The sequence below is a fragment of the Agelaius phoeniceus genome, chromosome 1 (assembly GCF_051311805.1).
Source record: "Agelaius phoeniceus isolate bAgePho1 chromosome 1, bAgePho1.hap1, whole genome shotgun sequence".
Taxonomy (NCBI): domain Eukaryota; kingdom Metazoa; phylum Chordata; class Aves; order Passeriformes; family Icteridae; genus Agelaius; species Agelaius phoeniceus.
The window spans coordinates 85,638,500-85,659,887 of NC_135265.1; the positions used below are offsets into that span (position 1 = coordinate 85,638,500).

The following is a 21,388-nucleotide window of genomic DNA, read 5'->3' on the forward strand; positions in this document are numbered from 1 at the left end:
CAACCAATTTTATTTCCTTGTTCTAGGATGCTTTACTTATCTGTTTCAGACAACTCAAATGTTCATTGGGGTCTCTAGCTCACTTTTCCCATTGTGTTGTCCCCTTTTTCCCCATTCTCTTCTCAACTCTTCACTTCCAGGACAGCAGAATCAACCCCACCCTTTCCAAGGCAGATGTTCCAAATACTGTGTCCAAATGGGCTACAAAGACATAACGTAAAAAGTTATGTCAAAGTCAAAGAAAGTCAAAGCAAATTATGGTTCAAGAAAAAGAACTTTTTCATCTGGTGAACACTACCCCAATGATGTATTTTTTAGATTTTTGAAATGGTATAGAATTACTTCAGAGGTTTTGCCTTCACCAACCCCACGTCTGTATGGCAAGTGGTATGATAACATCTTTCTAAAACATTTTTCTGAGAAATTATTTAAGGAATGAATAGAATTATTGCTAACCCGTTATCTGCCTGATTTTCTGGCTGTGTCCCACCCATTACTACTAATGATAACACCTTCTGCCAAAAGGGTGAAAAATATTCAGTCTTAGTAGGTTTCTTTTCATCTACTTACAGAGTTCACTCTGTAATGGAAAATTTAGGTATCTCTATGCAGAGTTTAAGTGTTTCTGTAGACCTTTCCCAACTTTTACATTATGCCCTCTTTTTTAAAGCAGCTGAACAGGAAGGTGATACAGGAGGCTCCAATTTAGCTCTTTAAATAGAAATTAAATTTTATAACACCCGAGTTACCTGAGGTTACTGTGTACAACGGCCAAGAAGGATCTTGGACTTTGGGTGATTTTTCCTTAAAAAGTCCCTGTCTATTATAGTATAAAATGTTTAGAATTGATGGAAAGAGCATATTTTTGTATCTCTTCTATGTATTTCCCTGCTCATTTCCATAACACTCACAAGAAATACATACTGAGATCCACATTATTTGGTAGGGAAATTTCATTTCTCCTGTGTTTCTTAGAAGAACTGAACACCCTTTCTAGATTTAATTTCATACCTATGGTTTAAATGTTATATTTTCTATCACAAGTATTGCTATGGACATGAATCTGCAAAAATCATTTAGAAACTTGGATTTTGGCAGGCATTCACTTAGGTTTCAGGAGACCAGGCTTCAGTTTCCAGTTTTGTTGCATGTCATCTCTTTCTGTGCTCTAATTCCACATTTGTGAAATGATGATGGTCACTCTGAACCACAGCTGTAGAGGAGGCTGAGACAACAGAAGGTAAATATGTTTATTAAGATTAACATATCCTGTTATATTTGATTAGATATAGCTTTGGCCTAGATAAGACACTACTTCAAGCTTAAGATGTATCTCTTCATAAGGCGGGGGGAGGGGGGGGGCAGTGCTCAGCTTTTTCTGTGATTCAAAGACCCCACTGGGCACAAAGAATGGTTGGATGTGCACTGTGAACCAATAAAAACAAAGCCAAAACCCATGAAGCCTCTGTCACAAATGAGTATTTTCTACTGCTTAAAGAATCACCAAAGCTTTTGTCAAAAAACAGGTTTTGGTATGAAGTTAGTTTGAATATATGACTAACAAAGTTATCCTTCTCTGCCAGTATGTTCTCAATCAGTTCATCCCCTGGTCTGAGCTGATATTGGGCATGGCCCTGACCCAAGTGCAGCAGCTTTGCATGGTGTCATTTGCAAATTTTCTAAGGATGCTTTGAATTTTACTAAAAATGCCATTGATGAAGAATTTATATAATATTCATTCCAATATGGACCCTTGAAGGATACCCCTGGTTTCCATTTGAACATTGAGAAATTGACTGAAACTCTTTTAATGTGGCTATTCTAACCAATTCCTTATCCATCTAACAGTCCATCCATCTAATCAATATCTTCCCTACTTAGAGGTAAAAATATTGTGAGAATCCATATCAAAGGTCTTACAGAAGATTAGGTAGATGATAACCAAACCTCTTCACTTATTCACTGATGAAGTCACTCCATCTTGAATGGCCACTGTTAGATAAGTCAGGCAGAATTTGACCTTGGTGAAGCTGTGTTGGTTCTCTCTACTCCCTTGTCCCTGTGTTCTGTGTGCTTCATCATAACTTCCAGGATAATCTGTTCCATAATCTTGCCAGGCACAGAGATGAAGCTGGTAGTTCCCACAGTATTTCTTATTATCTTTTTTGAAAGTGGTTGTAATATTCTCTTTTCTCCCAGTAACCAGGGACTTCACCTGACTGCCATGACTTTTCAAATGTGATAAAGTAGCTTAATGACTACATCTGTCAATTTTCCTGAGATCCTGGGATTCATCTTGTCAAGTCCCATGGACTTGTGCATGTTCATGTTTCTCAGATTATCTTGAACTGCTCTTCTTCTATTATGAGAGGTTTAGAGACATGGGAGAGTGATTGCCAGTAAAATCTTAGGCAAAAATATTGAATACTCATGTTGTATAACTGATAGAACAGATTTCACTGAATCCTGTGTCACATAAAGCAGTAGAAATCTGAAATTAGAAGCAAGTTGATGTCTTAGTGCATGAAGTACACAACAATAATGAAAGAAAACTAACTAGAGTGTTTGTTGAGTGTATATTTCAAGTATATTTCAAAATATACGACACAAGCGGTATAATATTTCTGAAGTGCAGAAAAAGAATTTCCTCATCCCCTGAATGAGAGGTCCATTTCTTGAAATTTTAAATGTTTAACAAATCATTTTTTCAAAATAATCCTCTTGATTTCAACATTAACAAAATAAAATTATGATTATCACATGTTAATAAAAGTCTCAGTTAAATCCAGCTCTTTCTAGTTTCTATATAGTAAAGCTGCAACCATCCTGTAGTCAGAGATCTGGGTTTTCATATAGGGACACTCAGCTTTCTGAGAGTTAATTGATTTCTCCTATGCTCTAGTTTAACTCCAGGTGACAACCAAGCCCCATGCAGCTGCTCACTCACTCTGCCACCAGTGGAATGGGAGAGAGAATCAGAAAAGTGAGAAAACTTGGGGGTTGAGATAAAGATCCTTTTTAATGGCAAAAGCAAAAGGTGAACACGTAAGCAAAGTAAAACAAGGAATTCATTCCCCACTTCCCACCGGCAGGAAAGTTTTCTGCCATCCCTAGGAACTCAGGGGTCCATTATGCATAACAAAGTGACATGCCATCACTCTAAACGTCTTCCTCACTCTTGCCCTATCTTTTATTTGCTGAAGATAACACCATATGATATGGAACATTCCTTAGGTCAGCTGGAGCGTTCTCTGTTCCCTCCCAACTCTTTGTGTGCCCACTGCTTAGTCTCTGCTGGGGTGGTGTCAGAGGCAGAAAAGGCTTTAAGTCTCTGTAAGCACTGCTCAGCTGTAACAAAAAAAAAATCTCCATGGTACCAGCTCTGTTTCCAGAACATGCCCAAAACATGGCTCCATATCAGCTACTATGAAGAAAATTTATGTCTATCCTGACCAAAACCAGCACATCTTGAAAGTCTGTGTTTGCTGGATTTAAAATGCAAATAGGACCCAGGAAATAACCAAACTTCAGTTAAAATAACACTCTGTAAACCACAAAAAAAAAGCACCTAATAGCTTTGAGACATCTAAGCATCTTTACTTCTCTCAGCAGATGGCTGATTTGGGAAAATATGTATGTCTATTCAAGCTCGTCACTGGTCACCACAGCATTGCTTCTCATGACCAGAGATTGTATATATCCTCAGCTATTTATCATTCTCATCTAGGTACACAAAAGACTGAAAATGGTCCTGAAATAAATAAATAAATCTTTCTTCTTTGCCCTGGCATATTCTGCAGTGCAATTATATAGCACTTCAACCAAATATGGGAAATGTAAGCAGCCTATGTCCTTGGCACTTTGTAAATCAGGAGAAGAAAAAAAAAAAAGGCCAAAACAAAGCAATAATATAACGCTTCCTCATTTGGATAGAAAAGACAAAAGGGAGGTAATAATCTGTCTAAGGGAGAGGCTTGGATTGCTTTTTATTTTGAGGCAATAATTGTCCTACAACTACACATGTAGCTTGGAAGATTTGAATGCCTAGTATCTCTTTGTGAGTTTCTGACCCACTGAAGATAAGCAGACTTTTATTCAAGATCCAAAGCTGTGTTTTGATGAAATCTTAAAAATGCTTCCACTTTGGGGTTTTCTCTCACCATCTTTGTCTGAATTTTCTGGCAAATTTGTGTAAGAGAGTTTCTGGACTTGAACAAGATACATCAGCATTATTTGGCAGAGGGTTAGCTCCCTACCCTTAACATAAAGAAGACATTGTGACCAGGTATAGAAGACAGGCATCTGGTCTACTGGCACCAGCTCTGCTAATGGATATCTGGGGGACAATGTGCTAGAACCAGGTTCCATGTACACTCTCAGTGTATTTTACCTGAAGTTTTCAGACTCAAGCCTTCAGCCTTGTTATCTTCTATATTATAAAAGTATTGTTACTGAAGTCAATGAAACTAGAAAAAAAAAATCTTGAAATAATGAAATTAGGTATCGAACTGTACTGGGAGAAAAGTGTTGTCAAGGAAGTTATTTGAAAAATAAATCTCATTATAATTGTACCTTTGAATATCATGACAGTGGTTCATCATGATCAGTTTAGTAGCGCAAATGCATATAGGACACTCATGATAAAAGAAATGGAATTGAAAGAGAGAAAGAATGATTGCTTGCAACTACAAGTTCTTCATGACCTTGAAAATGGAAGATCACAAAGAATTCAAATACATGATGCATCACAGAAAAGATTTAAAATACTCTTAAAAGAAACAGCTGTAGCAAGATGAGAAGAAAACAGATAATTGACACCAGATGTCCCTCTCAGACAGTGATGAAAGAGTAATTACAGAGGGAGAGATAGCATCCTGCAGAGAGCAGATGAGCTTTACCAGCAGCTCTACAAGAATGCATAGAGACAAACATGACAAGTTTCACCACTTCCTATGACATAAAGAGACATGAAGAAAAAATCTTATCTTATGCCCTCAAAAAGAAGATAGAGAAAGTTGTGAAACCTTAAGAGCAAAAATACCTGGAACAGATGGCATCACTAGTAATATCATAAAAGTTGGAGGGAAACCAGTAACCCAGCCAGAAAAGCTAATCAACTTGAACTATAGTGAATGAAGTGTCAAAGGACTGGAATTATACTATAATCACTCTTCTGCATTGTAAAAATGCCAAAGGTGCTAAGAGACATGCAGCCTTCTTATAGGCTTCCAGCCATTTCTTATATTGTTGAGCACATTAGCTGAGCAATTGACTTTTGTAACAGCTACAGTTCAACTACCCTAAAATAGATAAAAATACTTAATAAAGCATCTTTCATATTCATCTAGTAAACTACTAAATACACATCATTTCATGAGATAAAGACTCTCTGTCAGACTGTCTACATGCCTAAATAATGATGTAGCAATGTATGAAAAATAAATTCCTCCAAATCAAACTCTAACAAAATGACTCAGTGCTCTACACACACTCCCTAGGGAGAGGATGAGAGGGATCATGAACTATATGTGACAGATGTTATCAGAGTGCTTAAAACTCTACTGGAAAGCAATTGCATTATAGTGATGAGGATGACTTGAGAATCTACAGAGAGGAGAAAATTATGAGCAAAAACTAACCTCTGAATATGTCTACATATCCCTTCTGCATAAATTTTAATATTGATAAGAATGTTTTCAATATAGAACAGACAAACATTTTGCAAAACTTAAACCTAGTATTTTTTAAAGGATTTCGAAAGTTATTTTAGACAAAGTGTTAAGAACCAATCTGATTATATTTGTTCAGTACCTGAGCTTACATAAAGATTCTCAATTGTTAGACACTTAACATCAAGCATCTTTAATAAACTCATCTGTATTTCATAGGTACTGAATAATACTGCTACCCTATTATGTGTCTGTATCTTGTATTACTTTTTGGATACTGAAGAAAACAGCTTTTAAATGACCTTTTACTTTATGATTTTTTTCCCTAATTTGATTTTAATTTGCTAATGCTTTGTTAGTCCAAAACCCCAACAAATTCTTATGCTGTTCTAAAAACCAGAATTAGTTTTGAATAATATGTTCAGAACAAATATACTCTTCTATTTCCTTGGAACTTTTTAGCTAATTCTTTTCTAATCAGCTAATGTAGGTTGAAACACAGAAAGGTGAAAGCATGCTAGAACTTTTTTGTTACACTGTCAAAATGCTTCCTGAGGAGGTCTAATTAAATAGCTCAATGTTAATACTGTATTTCTAAGATACTCTGGGAAGAATATTGATGGGACAGTGAGTGAAGAATTTAAATGTGACTTCAGGTTAATTTCATCATAGATTAGAAAAACAGGATATTTTCCCTCATGGGAGAGTGGAAACATTATAAAATTGCACAGAGAAATGATTTGGTCATCACCTAGAGTGCATTTATGCTTTAGTATTAAAATGTTGTGTTCAGAAATTAATCTTAATTGGATGGAGAGTACCTTATCAGTACAGATAGTATCTTTGTTGATAGATCAAGGCATAATTGCCTCTATTCAATGAGCTTTGGGTTAGAGCCGTGGTGAAGTACGTTTGTTCTTATTATCTCTTTTTTTAAAAAGCACTGGTAAAATAATTTGGATGTTAGTCTAACAATTATGCTTTCTTGAACACTTGAATTGATATGTGCAAAAAGATGTTTCTGCACTCAAGAAAAGCTCAATACTGTTGGTGTATTTATGGTTTCCAGCAGTGGAAATTTCAGAGGGAAAATTAAAAGCCTACAAAATACGTTTCCAGTGAAGGCATGAATGTTCCACATAGGGAGCTTATGGTCTTGAATAACACCATTAAGAGTACTCCATGAAGACAACTGGCAGTCCAAAGCACATGTGAAATGATAATCATGCAACTGTCATTAGACAAATCAGTAGATGGTAGAAGAAATCTCTAATTGACAGATGGAAACATTATTTTTCTTTTCCTTTCTCCATTTTCATTTTCTTCCCTCTCTCTGCCTAGATGAGACCTTTTTTTACTCTGGAATTTCCTGGGAAAGTAGGGCATTAAAAATAAAGATGAATCACTTTCTCTTGACTTGAGTTTTGCAATGCTTTGCAAATTTGTCCAAAACAGTAAATAATGAACAACATTGTCCTCTGATGGACTCTCTTTTCCTCGGTTGAAAGTAAATATACATGTAATCATTCTATGTCTCGTTGTCTGCAGAGAAAGACAAAAGTAATTGTAGAAATAGAACCAAACAGCATTTTCTGGAGAGATTTACATGATTTTATGAAAGGGACTAATGTCTTTCTGAAGTAAAAATTTCTGCTGAGATGACTCCCTAGCTAGTAATATGTATTTCCTTTTAACTTATTCCTCTTGAAATCAATAGTGTTTTCAATTGAACTATTTACATTTAAGCATAGGTTTAGGTGTTTTGCCAGATCAGGACCTTATAATATTATCAATTCTCTCTCAGCATCCACATTAGATGGGAGAAAATATAGGACATGACTGAATAATCTCTAGAAAATCATAAAAACATAAAGCAAACCTTTTCAACGTTTGCTGTTCCCAAAAGGATTGAAATATCAAAGCAGTTTTTGAAATTCTCATTTTTATATTTTTGATCCAACAAAATTGTAAATTATTAGTTTGCAAAGAATCCAAAGGAAAAGAAAGAAATTCAAAATGTCTGCGGGTTTTTTATAATAAGTGGTCAATTTTCCAAACCTAGTAATTTTCATATAAGCTCCAACAGATTTAGAAAATTTTTCTATACTAAAAATAAAACTCAAACTGTTAATTATCACAACCGAATCCCAGTGTTTCAACTTGAGTTTCCTCCATTACAAAAATCAGTTTCAAAGTCTGTCAGTATGAACTTTTTGGAATTCTCCTCTGCTCTATTACACACCCATAAACCAGGAGCATAAACCTGAGAAATGTATTAATTTTATTTTCTAATGTTTTCATGCTTTTGAATAGCTTTTAAATTTTCATGCTTTTAAAGAGAGACTCAAATGATGCTCAGAAGAAATAGTAAGCATTTAAGTAAATAATATGTAGATAAAAATTATACCAGTGGAAATATTTTCTTTTCATTCAGAGGATACACATATTGTATAGAGCCATGGAGTCATAAAATAGTTCGATTTGGAAGGGACACTGTGACAATCATCCAGTCCAACCCTCTGGCAATGAACTGGGACATCTTCAAATAGATGAGGCTGCTCAGAGTCCCATTCAACTTGACCTTGAATATTTCCAAGGCTGGGACATCCACCACCTCTCTGAGCAACCTGTTCCAGTATTTCACCATCTTCGTAATAAAAAAGGTCTTTCTTATATCTAATTTATTTAGATGCCCACTCAGATTAAAACGATTCCCCCTAGTCCTATCACAACAGGACCTGCTAAAAAGTTTGTCTTCATCTTTTTTGTAGGCCCCTATCAAGTACTGAAAATTCTCAGTAAGAGCTTCTCTCTCCTCTCCTCTCCTCTCCTCTCCTCTCCTCTCCTCTCCTCTCCTCTCCTCTCCTCTCCTCTCCTCTCCTCTCCTCTCCTCTCCTCTCCTCTCCTCTCCTCTCCTCTCCTCTCCTCTCCTCTCCTCTCCTCTCCTCTCCTCTCCTCTCCTCTCCTCTCCTCTCCTCTCCTCTCCTCTCCTCTCTTTTCTCTTGGTCTTTTCTCATAGTAGAAGTACTTCCTTCCTCTAATCATCTTGGTGGCCTCCTGGGGACTCTTTCCAACAAATTGATGTTCTTCCTATGCTGGAGATGCCAGAGCTGGATGCAACACTCCAAGTATCACCAGAGTATCACCAGAGCCAAGTAGAGAGACAAAATCTTATCTCTCATTCTGCTGGCCACGCTGCTTTGGATGCAGCCCAGGACACAACTGACTTTCTGGGTTGCACGTGCACATTGTGGGGTCATGTACAACCTCTCATCCACTGCTGGGGTGAGAGGTTGCACATGAACCAACAACGTGCACTTGTTGGTTCTTTACTGATAATGGGGGTTGCCCTGATGCAGGTGCAGCACCTTGCATCATGGCCCCACTAATTAACCTTGTTCTGTCCACATCATCCTGTCCTTCAGGAGTGTGTCAACTGCCCTTCTCCACTTGGTGTCATCTTCAACCTTGCTGAGTATGCCCTCAATCACTTTTCCATGTCTCTGATGAAGACGTTACAGAGCACTGTTCCCAATACAGACCCTTGAGGGTTGGCACGTGCCAGCAGTGTCCATCGAGACACTGAGCCATTGTCCAATACCTTCTGCTTGTGACTGTCCAATCAATATGCAACCAAATAGGGTGAGGCACCAGGATTACCTCTGAAGATGGCCTTGTCCTTTCCAGGATTACTAATCCTGATTCAGTAAATGAAGTCAACAATCCTAAGGAAGATCATGGAAAATTTTTCATTGATTTCAATATGTTCTTCACACAATTCAGTTCTTCACACCACTCAGAAAACCTGATTTGAAGTCTGAATGTGAGAACAGTAAGCATCAAAGAAATTTTGATCAAATCCCTTTCTAAGCTTTTTTCCCAATTGAGAAATACTTTTTAATATCCAACACATGTCGCAGTGCAAAAACAAGGCCAAAACTGTCTCAGAATAGATAATGAAATGCATCTCTTGTTTGTATCATACATTTTTGGAAAAGATATGAGCCTCACAGAGAAGAAATGAATTGTGTGAGAAAGATAACATATTCATTTCCCTATGCTAGTAAGCTGTGGAAATATTTAAAACAGGACCATTATCAAGAGGCTCCCTTTAAATTTTCATTTTATTTTGGTCAAATTTTATAGAGATATCCTTCTAAAATTTTAGATTTTAGTTATAATACTTTTTCATAGGAATTCCTCACAAATTCACTGTATAGCTGAATTTTTCTATCTGTCTTCTTTGGGTAGACACAAGAGGACAAATACAAATTTATATGGTGAATATGGAAGAGAAAATATAATTTTGATTGTTTCCTCTATGTAGCATTATGGAAATAATAGTTATATATTATTTTCCACATCTTCCTTCCTGACTAAAAAAAGCACATGTGTGCATACAGGCAGGGACATTAGTAATAGAGAACAGAAACTTAGTTTTCCTTTTTCAATGTCTACATATCTTTGAGACATTCATATATTGATACATAACTAAGTTTTAGTTACTTTTAAACTTACTGTTTCTTATTCACTCTTAAGTTTTGTGGAAAAGTAATGTGAATGTTTATTTATTGCAATTTAAAAATACCCACAGCATGCAATTGTTTCAGATTGCAATAATTCCTTTTGAATGCTTCTTTTATATTGCTGGCTGATATCTAGAAGCCATATCCATTTTTAGAATCAGAATTCATCCAATGGATTATGAAGATGAATTTAGCATCTTCATCTCCATGAAATGGAGAGGTGACACTATTTTTGATATAAAAAAAATAAGGATGACTCAATTTTTAAAATAGTCATTACAGGCTATTCTTTAAGAAAAATATATTGGTAAATTACTTTATTTTAGGCATAAAAAGGGAATATATTACTTTTTAAAATGATAATTTCTGCTTCATATTTTTCTAGATATATAAATATACCTGTAGCAAAGTAAATATATTTTCTAAGATGTCCCTGAAGATTAGATCAAATTAGGATCTGTGTTTCAGGTAACATAACTGATCTCTGTATTACAGCAGCATGCTGATATAAATCCTATTTTTTTATTCATGTTCATAAACTAATGAAGTAGGAGTAGAATTACTGGACTACTTACCTAAATATTTGCCTGACTCAATCTGTGGCTGTTTGGCTAGGTAGAGTTATTGATCTTTTTTTTGTCATTTCAGCCTCAGAGGACTGCTCAAGACAACATCAGATCTCAGATTGTCAGGACAGAAACTAGAGCTGACAAAGTGATCTATCACCTGCCCTCCTTTACCTACTCAAATTTTCAAATAAATTAAGAACAATATTAAGAAATTGTTGAAATTTTGGTTTGCATTATTTCAGTTAGCTTCTTAGATGGTTAGCTAGAATTTTAGTGTGATTTAATTATTAGTTAATTGCCACACCTTTTTTACATACCTAAGTATAAAATGGCAGTAAATGCCTTCATGAACATATAGGTGTCTTGTCAGTGAATCAACTCAATATTTCATTTCTCCATTATAAAATTACATACCAAATGATTTTATATCTTCCCTTTCATGAGTTTATTTTGGAGTCAAATCAGTTTCCTATACAGCAAGAATGCTTTATTTTAAGTTTATATATAGTTCCTTTGATAACTGAGGTGTAGAATGCCTACTAAACATAACACATGATGTGTGGTTTAGGTCATGGTCTTGTAAAAAATACTCTTTGAATCATTTTTGACAGTTTTATAAGCCTTCTTATATCAAAGCCATCAATGAAGCACGCCTCATTAATTGTGTGAACATCTATTGCCCTTCATGTACAAGTTTCAAAGTTAGAATTCAGGTCTTTCCTTCCTGCAGCGGTATGAAGGTACTTGTCTTTCTAACAAGTGTTGCTCCAAGAGAAAATGATTCATAGCTTTTTCACAGCTTTCTGAGAAGTTACTTACACGTCATTTAAAAAAAATGCAATTGACTTAAGCAGTTAAAAAGGAAAATTGTGAAAAATATTGTCCATCACTCACCGGTTGAAAAAGAAAAGCTGAAGTGCATCCCAGAGTGTAGGCCTAACTTTGGAATGTCAGCCCAAACCTCATCTCCCTGTGGAGATAAAACAACATGGTTGTAGATCCCAAAGCTGAGAAGCCCTGTTAGATAGCACAGTCAAGGCTGGGAAGACAGCAGGAGTAGAGTCATTCTGTGATTGAAGAATCCATCCCACTAAATATTTGAAAGACCATCATAGCTAGAAAATCAAAGAGCAATTTGTCTCAGTAGTGATTGCCAATTATACTCTTTCTTAAGAAATAACTAAGAATAGGTAAAAATATAGTCTTATATAATGCAGTGTAATCTAGTATAAATATAGATGGGATGAGAAATTTGGGAAGAAGATACTATCAGTTTAATCAGGCACTTTTAAAAATATTCAAAATAGATAAAATGATAGATTCATAATGATTAAAAAAAATATATACAACAGCATAAACCCAGAGGAATATATGGTAAGCATCTATCACTTTCTAAATGCAACCAAAACCTTAAATTCCTTTAAATTAAAGCAAATTGCATAGAAAGAGCAAATAGTGACAGCAATAATTATAGAATTTCTATATTCATAGAAAACTGGGACTTCATAAATATCAAATAGTTTCCTAAAACACATACAGTGTATGCTAGTTTTCAATAGCTATAAATTCAACAATTACATCCACTTATCCTTTGTTTACCAATATTTGTCATTATAAACAAACAGAAAAGCTGCAAACATATATTAGAGTTGAAAAAATACTGAAAACCTACCATTTATTTATAATAAAGAAGTTTTAATGAACTATCCTGCAGCCTTTGCTTCTTCAGATAGACATCTCAATTTTTTCCCTCATATATTTGAGAGAGGACATAACAAAATAATTTCTGCCTTTAGGGAAACTGTATGTACTAAATTCCACAATTGTTTCACATCTCAGGGTGGTTTAATTGAAACAAAGCTTCATATGAAAGCATAAGATAGTCATTTTTGTCTTCAGTAGAAGAAAAAAATTATTCAAGTTTGGTTCAAAACAGAAATACTGTTGGTATTTCTGAATAAATATAAGAAACTGTGTAAGTAAATGTTAGAGTTAATGAAATAAAACAGAATCCTAAAACTGTGGGAAATAAGACATAGGTTAACTTGAGATGCAGGGCAAAAGGTTGCCATTTCTGTAAGTTGCTTATTGGGTGTTTTTAAGTTGTATAATTTGTTTACTATAAAAAATGAAATATAAGGCTTGAAGGCCTTTCCTAACTTTTTAAAAAATGAGACAGGAGGCTGTGGCCATTAATAGCTATTTTATAACTAAATAATCAATAGGAATAAGTTTTACACTGAACTTTGACTGAATGGAAGATCTGTCTTCCTCCATGCTTCCAAAAATTTACCACCAAACTCAAACAGACATCCAGGTGACGTGCTTAGGAGGGACCCAAAGCCTGCCCTGCAATATGCTGTTCTGATCATTTGGAGATATTGACATTCCCTTTTGGAGATTGGACTCCAGTAAAAGATGTTGTATAAAGATGTTACAGGTTTGAATAGTCAAAATTGGGAGGAATGGAATCAAGTGTTGAGACCTTTGATACAATTTTCTCTGCATGGAAGGGCCATTCTCTGTCTCTGGCTTCACTTTGGGAGGGGAAGTTTCTTAGAAACCAGTATAACTGGGGCTTGTCCTTTTTGCAGTAATGGACTCTAATTTATTTTTTAAAAAACCCTTGAGAAAGTGTCAGTCTTCATCTAGTAAGCAAATTATTAAATTATTTATTTATATTTTTGTTTGGTTGGTTTGTTTTTTGTTCTGGTTTTAGGATTTGTTTGTTTTGGTTTTGTTTTGGGGTGGTTTTTTGTTTTGTTTTTGTTGTCAACATCTATTTAATTAAATAACTTTTCCATTTTCTTTGTGCTTAAAGAAAATGGCCACTTGGCAGAAAACAAGCCTACTGACTCACCAGGGAAGTGCAGAAAGGATTTATGGTGTCTAAATCACACACTCTCAGTCAAAAGGTATGAATATGAATGCAGCTTGTAAAATATCAAGTGGAACTTGGGAAGTAAATGCATATTGAAGGCTAGTGGAGTCAAAGGCTAGCACTATTAAAACAGATGTTTTGAACTGATTTTTCTTTTTAAAATTTTAGTAGTGTAAATATTTTTTATACCTGTAAAGAATATGGTTGTAGCATCCTACTACTCAAAGGAAGGACTGACAGATGCAATAAAACACTGTAAGTCAAGAAATCTTTCTGTTAGCACTATGGAAGAATACTTTAGAAAATCAAAAGCAGCTGGTCATATCGCATTTTGTTTGACTTCTGGTAGCTTCACCTCTCTTACAGAGTGCTCTGTCAGTCTATGAAAAGAGGATTTCTATCTATGAAAAAAAGCATTCTTTTCCCCCCACAGAGAGCTGCAAGTCTATTCTGTTTTAATGGCAAAAAGTGAGATGAACAATTTTGCACTCAGAGTGTATGCTGGCTTGACATTGTCCAGGGTTTTGTTTCAGGCTAAAAAGCAGTATTCAAGCAAGGAATGCTTTTCATACAATGCCCCCATCTTTTACCATGATGACTCAAACTAGGAAAACAAGAAGATTGGTGTTGAGAATACAGAATGAATATTGCTCTTAACACTGATCTTTTTCTATCATATTCTTTTCCTGTTACTTCCGAGTTCCCAGCTATTGAGCAATGTCCAATTTCCACAGTTATCCTGGCTTACCCCAACATTTTAGCTTGTTTAGTGCATAGAATGAAAGTCTAGGGTTGTATTAAATTTGATGGAAGAAACAGGAGCTTTTGAGAGAAAATAGTTTTAGCTCCATCATGAGAAACAGGAAAAACAGAGATGTTCTTACTTTAAATCAGCGGCTCAATTTGTATATTTTCAATATACAAATTTTAAACACCTAATGAGTTTGGCTATCTAATGGAAAGGCAGGTTAAGTTTATAAATCTAAAAAAGTCCTTGAATTTGGTCCTTCGGGTGCTTCATAAACTCTTGGCCCATTGAATTAGTAATAAAAAACCAGGGCAATGTTAGGTGAGAAAGGGCTATTCTACATTTAATTAGAAACCTGAGTTTTCTGAAGCTGGATTAGTACAAAAATAGGAGACAAAGTTATTGATCAGCTAGCAGGTAAGTGCTCCCATGACCACATAATGAACATATCAAAGCTTTAAGACTGGTCTCTTAAAGTCTTCAAGAGTATCTTCAGGTCAGCTTTCAATGACATTCAAAATGAAGGTGCTCAATTGCATATGGATATATTAAAATGTATTCAGATGAAAAATACATCTGAATGACATGGATATGGACGTGTTGCAGAAGGGGAAGAAACTAACTCAGAGGAATACTGTATTATTTTTAAATTATTCACTCAAATGCAGTCAATATGAAATAGCGTTGCAACAGCCAATGTGCCAATATCTCACAAGTCACAGAAGAAATATTTGACTTGAGGTGGGTAGTGGCAAATGAATACTTGATTTTGACTACTTGCAGTTACTGAAAAAAAAGAAGGTATTGATCAAAGATAGCTAGTTCAAGTAAATTTTAGAAAAGGAAACAGTTTTCTTTGTGTTTACCTAAAAAAAAATGCTTTTTATTTCTTCTGCAATCGTTTAATATATCTTGTTATTTAACAGAAAATCAGAAATATCAAAACTGAAATGGACTATTGGAAAAGGATTTAACAAAACAATTATATTTTAAATTTTTCTCCTCCAGGAAATTATGCATTACTCAAATTTGTTGAAGTCCCATAAACCTGCTTAAAGAGATTAAGCTTTCCTGTAGGTTCCACTACACTAAGAATAACTACAATGATAATAATATGCCTAATGCTGCAGCAGATCAGACTGGGATTTTTTATTACTTGTATGACATCCTACACTTTCCAGAGGAGTTGCTTTTCATAACCATTATGTCATTTACTCTCCCTAATTTGTTTGGAGGAAATATCGTTCCACCATTAAAACAAAATTCACTACTTGACTGAAAATCTACATTTTGAGCTAAAACAGATGGAGCCTGTTTTACCACCCATGAGTGTCTTTCTCCCCATCTAGAATAGCATGCAAAGCTTATGTGATGCTCATAAGATCATTTGAATGGCTGCATTGATCCTTCTCACTTGGTAAAGACACTTACAAGAAAACATTAACTTTCCTAGTTTCAGTCCTGAAACTAACAGCTTTCCATCTCTTCAGGCCCTATAAAAAGCCAGGCTCAGAAATCAGTAAAATATTGTTTCCAGTCTACTATCTCTTCTTCAGATGCAGTTACCTACAGGCCCATAAATGCAACAGAACTGACAGAAACAATTAGGAGATCTCAAAACAGTCATCCATTCTTTGATATGGTATAGATCTTGGGAGATGGTTTTTTTGATAAATCAATATTTGAAAACATATAAATCTGTCTTGGACATGTAGGCATGCTTTTTAAAGATTTCAAGTCTCACAAGAGGCAGATTGTACAGCTGCCTATTCAGACAATCTGATGGAGGAAATTACACCTTGGTGCTGAGTTCAGCCTCAGGTTTGGCTAGGTTCAGGAGCACAGCATGAAAACATTTAATGGACTGGCAACCACTGATGTAAGTAGGGATTGCTTTCTGGTCATGGTGGAATCAAGGGAATTTGAAGTTTTCACTATTTTGCAGTGCCAAGATATTGATTTGCAGATAATAGCAACAGAAGAAATATAGCAATTTATTTTGCCATACTTTAATTCCTGGCTTTATAACAAAATGGTTAAATTATATCAGATCTAAGTAGAAGTTAAATGGTTAATCTATTGTGTGTTTTGTTCTCTGCATTGTGTTCTTACTGCCCTGTTTTTGCTGTGAATGTGTAATATGCTTAGAATATGTAATACTTACAATTCTCTAGAATTATTTCACTTTGACTTCCACTTGCTGGAATTCTATCTTCAGCTTTTAATATTTTAATAAGGCAGACTGATTTTAAAATATCTGTCCTAATAATATCTATTTAATCTGTGAGAACGATGACCTTGACCAAAAATGACAGGTTGGATATTCACAATCTGAGTTGAATTCTGATGTAATTGTATTTAAATCTGAGGATTTTCTCAGTCTTCTTTTGCTTTAGCTCTATACAATCCTCCTTGTATCTGTGATTTTGTCTAGTTGATTCAAATTTATTATGAAGTTGTTTTATTCTATCCACAGTAGTTGTATGGAAGAGACGAATAATATTTAAGACTGAGTATGTTATATAAAATGTAGGCAGAAAACACAGGTATAATTTAATCACATAAATAATGAAACTAGAGTTTGTGTGTGTCATTGGTATGGACACATCAGCTTCTTTCTACCTACCTGGACAACTTAACCATATATATCCTCTTTCCCTGAAAATTTACAGTCAGAAAGACATTGAAAAAAATGGCAACATTAAGAATGATATGTTTTATTTAATTATCATCTAAATACCAGAAAGCTGCTTCTGCAACATCAAGATATATTTAGACATTCCTCTAAATCCATGAATTTTTGCTGTGCTCTTTTAAAGTCACCAGCCTGTTAGAGCATGCAGCAAGTATATTTTCATGGTATTCTCTCAGTGTGAGCACTGAGGATAGTTCTGAGTCAGTAAAGGGATTTAGACTTTCTGAAGGATCTTATATAAGCATAAGATTTACAGTTTAGAGATGCAAACAATATTCAGCCCAAAGCCTGGGTACCCTACTCTGAAAAAATGTTCCTGTGTCATCAGTTGATACTTCGTCTCTGAGTTAATCTAATCTCAATTAAACCTTCCAGCTTCCTGCAGCACATTCTATTGTGAATAAAATTAATATTAGTCTTAATCTACACAGAAGGAGCTCCCATAGCATTAACATCTGAAAAGTTCACTTTGAAGTCCAGTGTTTGTGGAGAGTAGAGGAAAAGGGAAGGGAAGGGAAGGGAAGGGAAGGGAAGGGAAGGGAAGGGAAGGGAAGGGAAGGGAAGGGAAGGGAAGGGAAGGGAAGGGAAGGGAAGGGAAGGGAAGGGAAGGGAAGGGAAGGGAAGGGAAGGATTGAAATTAAAATCTCTGCAGAAGGGTATGGGGCTAAAAGAGATCTTCAGTCTTCTGCACCAGCAAGTCGTTCCTAGCTACTCTAGGGTGAAATGAATCAAACGAGAAGACTGAACATTGTCATAGAGAGCACAGACCACTACAGCTCAGCTTGACAACATACAAAGTTAGTCTATACACAGGTGAGGGATGGTGCAGACTGTCTCATCAGAGTATGTGAAAAAGAGAGTATCTTGTGTGCAAAGTATATAGTCTTGCTCTGTTGTACAGTGACATGAGATCTCAGTTTCCTTTCATGGCAAAATCAGTGATACAAAGTTTTATGTGAATGCAGCAAATTATCTTTTTTTGTGTTTGGTTTGCTTCTACTGAGATAGAATTGTCAGAATCTTTTTGCTAATACCTACATTGAAGTAACATAGAAACTATCAGTGTACTGGATGGAAAACTTCAGGACAGAATTTTAAATACTTCAGTAATCACATCATGTGCCACATAATATTAATGCACAAAAAGTGGGCAGTTTCCACCTGTGCTACGTTCTGAAAAAGTCCACAGATTTTGAGGTGCACACAACACTGAACGTATCAGACTTTCCAAATTGAGTACAAGTCTGTTAATACACAATTATGGAAATTATCTACTTATTCATGGGAAAAAAAACCCAACTCCAGTCAGAAAAAAATTGCCAAAGGATTAAGACATCCAAAAGAGTCAATCACAGAATCACAGGATCAACTGTGATGATAGAATGATAGAATTCCCATGATTGCCATAGTTGTTAGTTTTGACATCAGAAATTAAAAACTGCTGCATAAATCTAGGTGCCGCAAGCCATTTTTTGTGGTGTGCTGTATATTGTATACAGAACAAATCCTCTACACATAGAAAGATTAAAAAATTCCTCACAACTCAAAGATAACTTCACATCACATTGGCTGGTTTATATGCTATGGGGGGGCTCCCTTCCATTAGCTCATTAATTGTAGAGATTTTTAAGCTTTTAGCTTTTGTTTATGAATGAAATCATATTGGCTTCATAACTTGAATGCAAAAACAGTTCCTCACCCGATACTTTGCAATTCCCTTCTCTTTCCTTCTGTAGATTTTTATGATGAAAAAATGAACAATTCTATTTATTAAATGTACTCTGGGATTTATACTGACATTATTTCAGGAACTTTTCTGAATTTACTCCTCTAGCAAGTGAAACAACATGTTTTATCAGGTTGGTTAAAAAGAGAGAACAAAAGAGAAACAAGCAAATGGTTCCTAAAACAAAGAAGAATGCAGATGTTATGTAATGGAAAATGAAAATGTTTGCATTAATTTTTTAACTAACCTTTATAAGAATCAAAATTTGCTTTGGGCTGATGGAAAAAACACCCTGTCAGAAAAGTATTGAATACAAGAAATGAGAAAAATTAACCATCAATGTGTACATATATGCTCTCCAGACTGTAAATTGAACATATAAATTTAAATACATTCTCTTCTTATAAACAGATGAGGAAAAATCTGGTTAAAAATGTTCCACATACTTTCTGTCAGTGATGACCTATGCCCTTTCTGCTAATCTGCCTTGCCCCTGTACTTAACTCTGTTCTACCTCAATTTCTAACTTATAAACTTGAAGAAAATAAATATACCAAGGTTGTGATCTCTGAAAGGCTCTCTCTTGGCTATTTGATTGTCATGTTTTAGGAATACTAACACTGTTTCCTCCTTCAATCCCATTTTTCTAATTCATTCAGTTCTTGCTTTACTTTTTAGCCACCCAGTGGTATTAAGAGTTAATAAACCTGCAGGATCGACACTGCAAACATCAAACATTGAAAACTATGATATGAGCAACAGTCTTAAAAGCACATAATAAGGGAATTAATTTGAGTTATTTTAGTTGACCTCTGGTGTTTAGATTCTCAGGATAGACCTGGGTTATTTTTATCTACAGAAAGAGGTAGATAAAATAAAATACTGGTTCAGAAAATAGCTTTGTACAGTATTTATGAATTGCACTGTGATGTTAGCTGTTGTTTTTGTGTGTGTGTGTGTGTGTGTGTGTGTGTGCATGTGTGTGTAAAAACCCTTCTGATGTTCTTGTTATTACAAAGCTTGAGTTGAACTGCAAATTGAAATATTTATGCAAAAATCCCGTTAAAGTATGCTAAGTCATCTTCAGTGTCAGAGCTCCCATAGCTGTCCTGGTGTCATTGAGCTGCAATATCACCTGTTCAAAGACAATGAGGGTAGCTCCCAGCCACTCTCATACGCATTCACCTACACAGCATAAGGATGAGTCTGAAATAGGTGTGGAAAGGCAGTGGAAATGCAGCTCATCTTTCCTCAGGTGAAGTAGCAGAGACCTTATTCTGTCCTGGTGATTCTCTGGTCCTATCCCACAGGTGGTCTGAGGGCCACTCCTCACACTTACAAGTGGCCCATATACTGCACTGGAAAAATCCTGTCGATGACTGTAGGAAAACAGGAAAGATGAAGCTCATTAAAATGAAAGACCTATCACAGATGCATGTAAGAGAATCAGAAAACCAAGACTAGGCACACATACCTCACTGTGATTTAATTCTCTCATTTTCCTCTTCACAAAATACACTGCTCTTCTTTTTAATTTTTTTTCTTTGTCCCTTTAGAGAGCACCTGGAAAGCAAAAATGAGACATTCTTCTAATGATTAACTGGCAACCAGACAAAATTACTGACAAAAGTTTTTGAAAATATCTTCGGATTTCATACATCTCTGTTATTGAGATCCAATTTAATATTCCTCAGAAGACCATGTTTTCATAGTCTTGAACATTTCTTCTCATAAAGAGCCCTTAATATGCCTCTTAGATCACCTCAAAGTGCTTTTATTTGTGCATGAGAAAATGAAAGCATCCAAAATCAAAGAGAGAGCAAAGACTAAGCTGTGACGCTCAAAGCTTGCAGCGTGATTGCTATTCTCTCTGCTCAAGAAAAGAAGGAAGATCTGGCAGTGATTTTTCTAATACAGGTTTTTTTCATCCAGTGCACCTCTTTCAGATGTGTTGTTCAGATGTAAATGCAGAATCTGTTTGCCCTTACTATTCACTTCAGGGGAATTTATTGTGTGGTATGATTGATTTTCACCACTTTGTATCTACTGTCAATAACCCTCCCACGTTTGCTGTGGAGTAACGTACCCCAGGCCAGATGTAATCTGTTGTATACTGAGCTGAAGTCAGACTAGAGTACATATTATTGTACACTGTGCAGTCATTTAAATTGTGGGAGAGTCATGAAACCGTGTTTTTGTTGTAAAAAACAGGTATATTTCTTACAATTACTTCATTCAGTAATTTGTTGTTCTGCACCAATAAGCACTTAAATATTCTGAATCACAAGAAATAAAATTTGCAATTCATGAACAACCATGCCTTTCAGGACAAAAAGCTAATAATTAAGGGGCCAGATTATGAATCTTTTCTTAATACTGCAAAGTACCTATTTATGGAAGTGACTAGGTCTTCGCTGAGCATGTGCACACAGGGGTAAAAGCTACGTTGAGTAATGTCAGTCTGCCCCTGCAATTTTAAAGGTTATTATACAGCTAATGAGGACTTGCAAGTCATGATGTGACAGAAGTCTTTTGCTCTGCAGCTGACACTAACTTGCCAAAAGGTACTTGATT

General features: G+C 35.5%; 1 long non-coding RNA gene across 1 annotated transcript; it reads right to left on the reverse strand.

The window, feature by feature from the left end:
- Positions 1-16,837: 16,837 nt before the first annotated feature.
- On the reverse strand, positions 16,838-20,743 carry LOC143694701 (uncharacterized). Its single transcript, XR_013183355.1, has 3 exons — positions 20,473-20,743; positions 20,289-20,377; positions 16,838-20,193 (listed from the first exon to the last, which is right to left on the reverse strand). It is a non-coding gene; the product is annotated as an uncharacterized LOC143694701 (long non-coding RNA).
- Between the last annotated feature and the right edge of the window lie 645 nt (positions 20,744-21,388).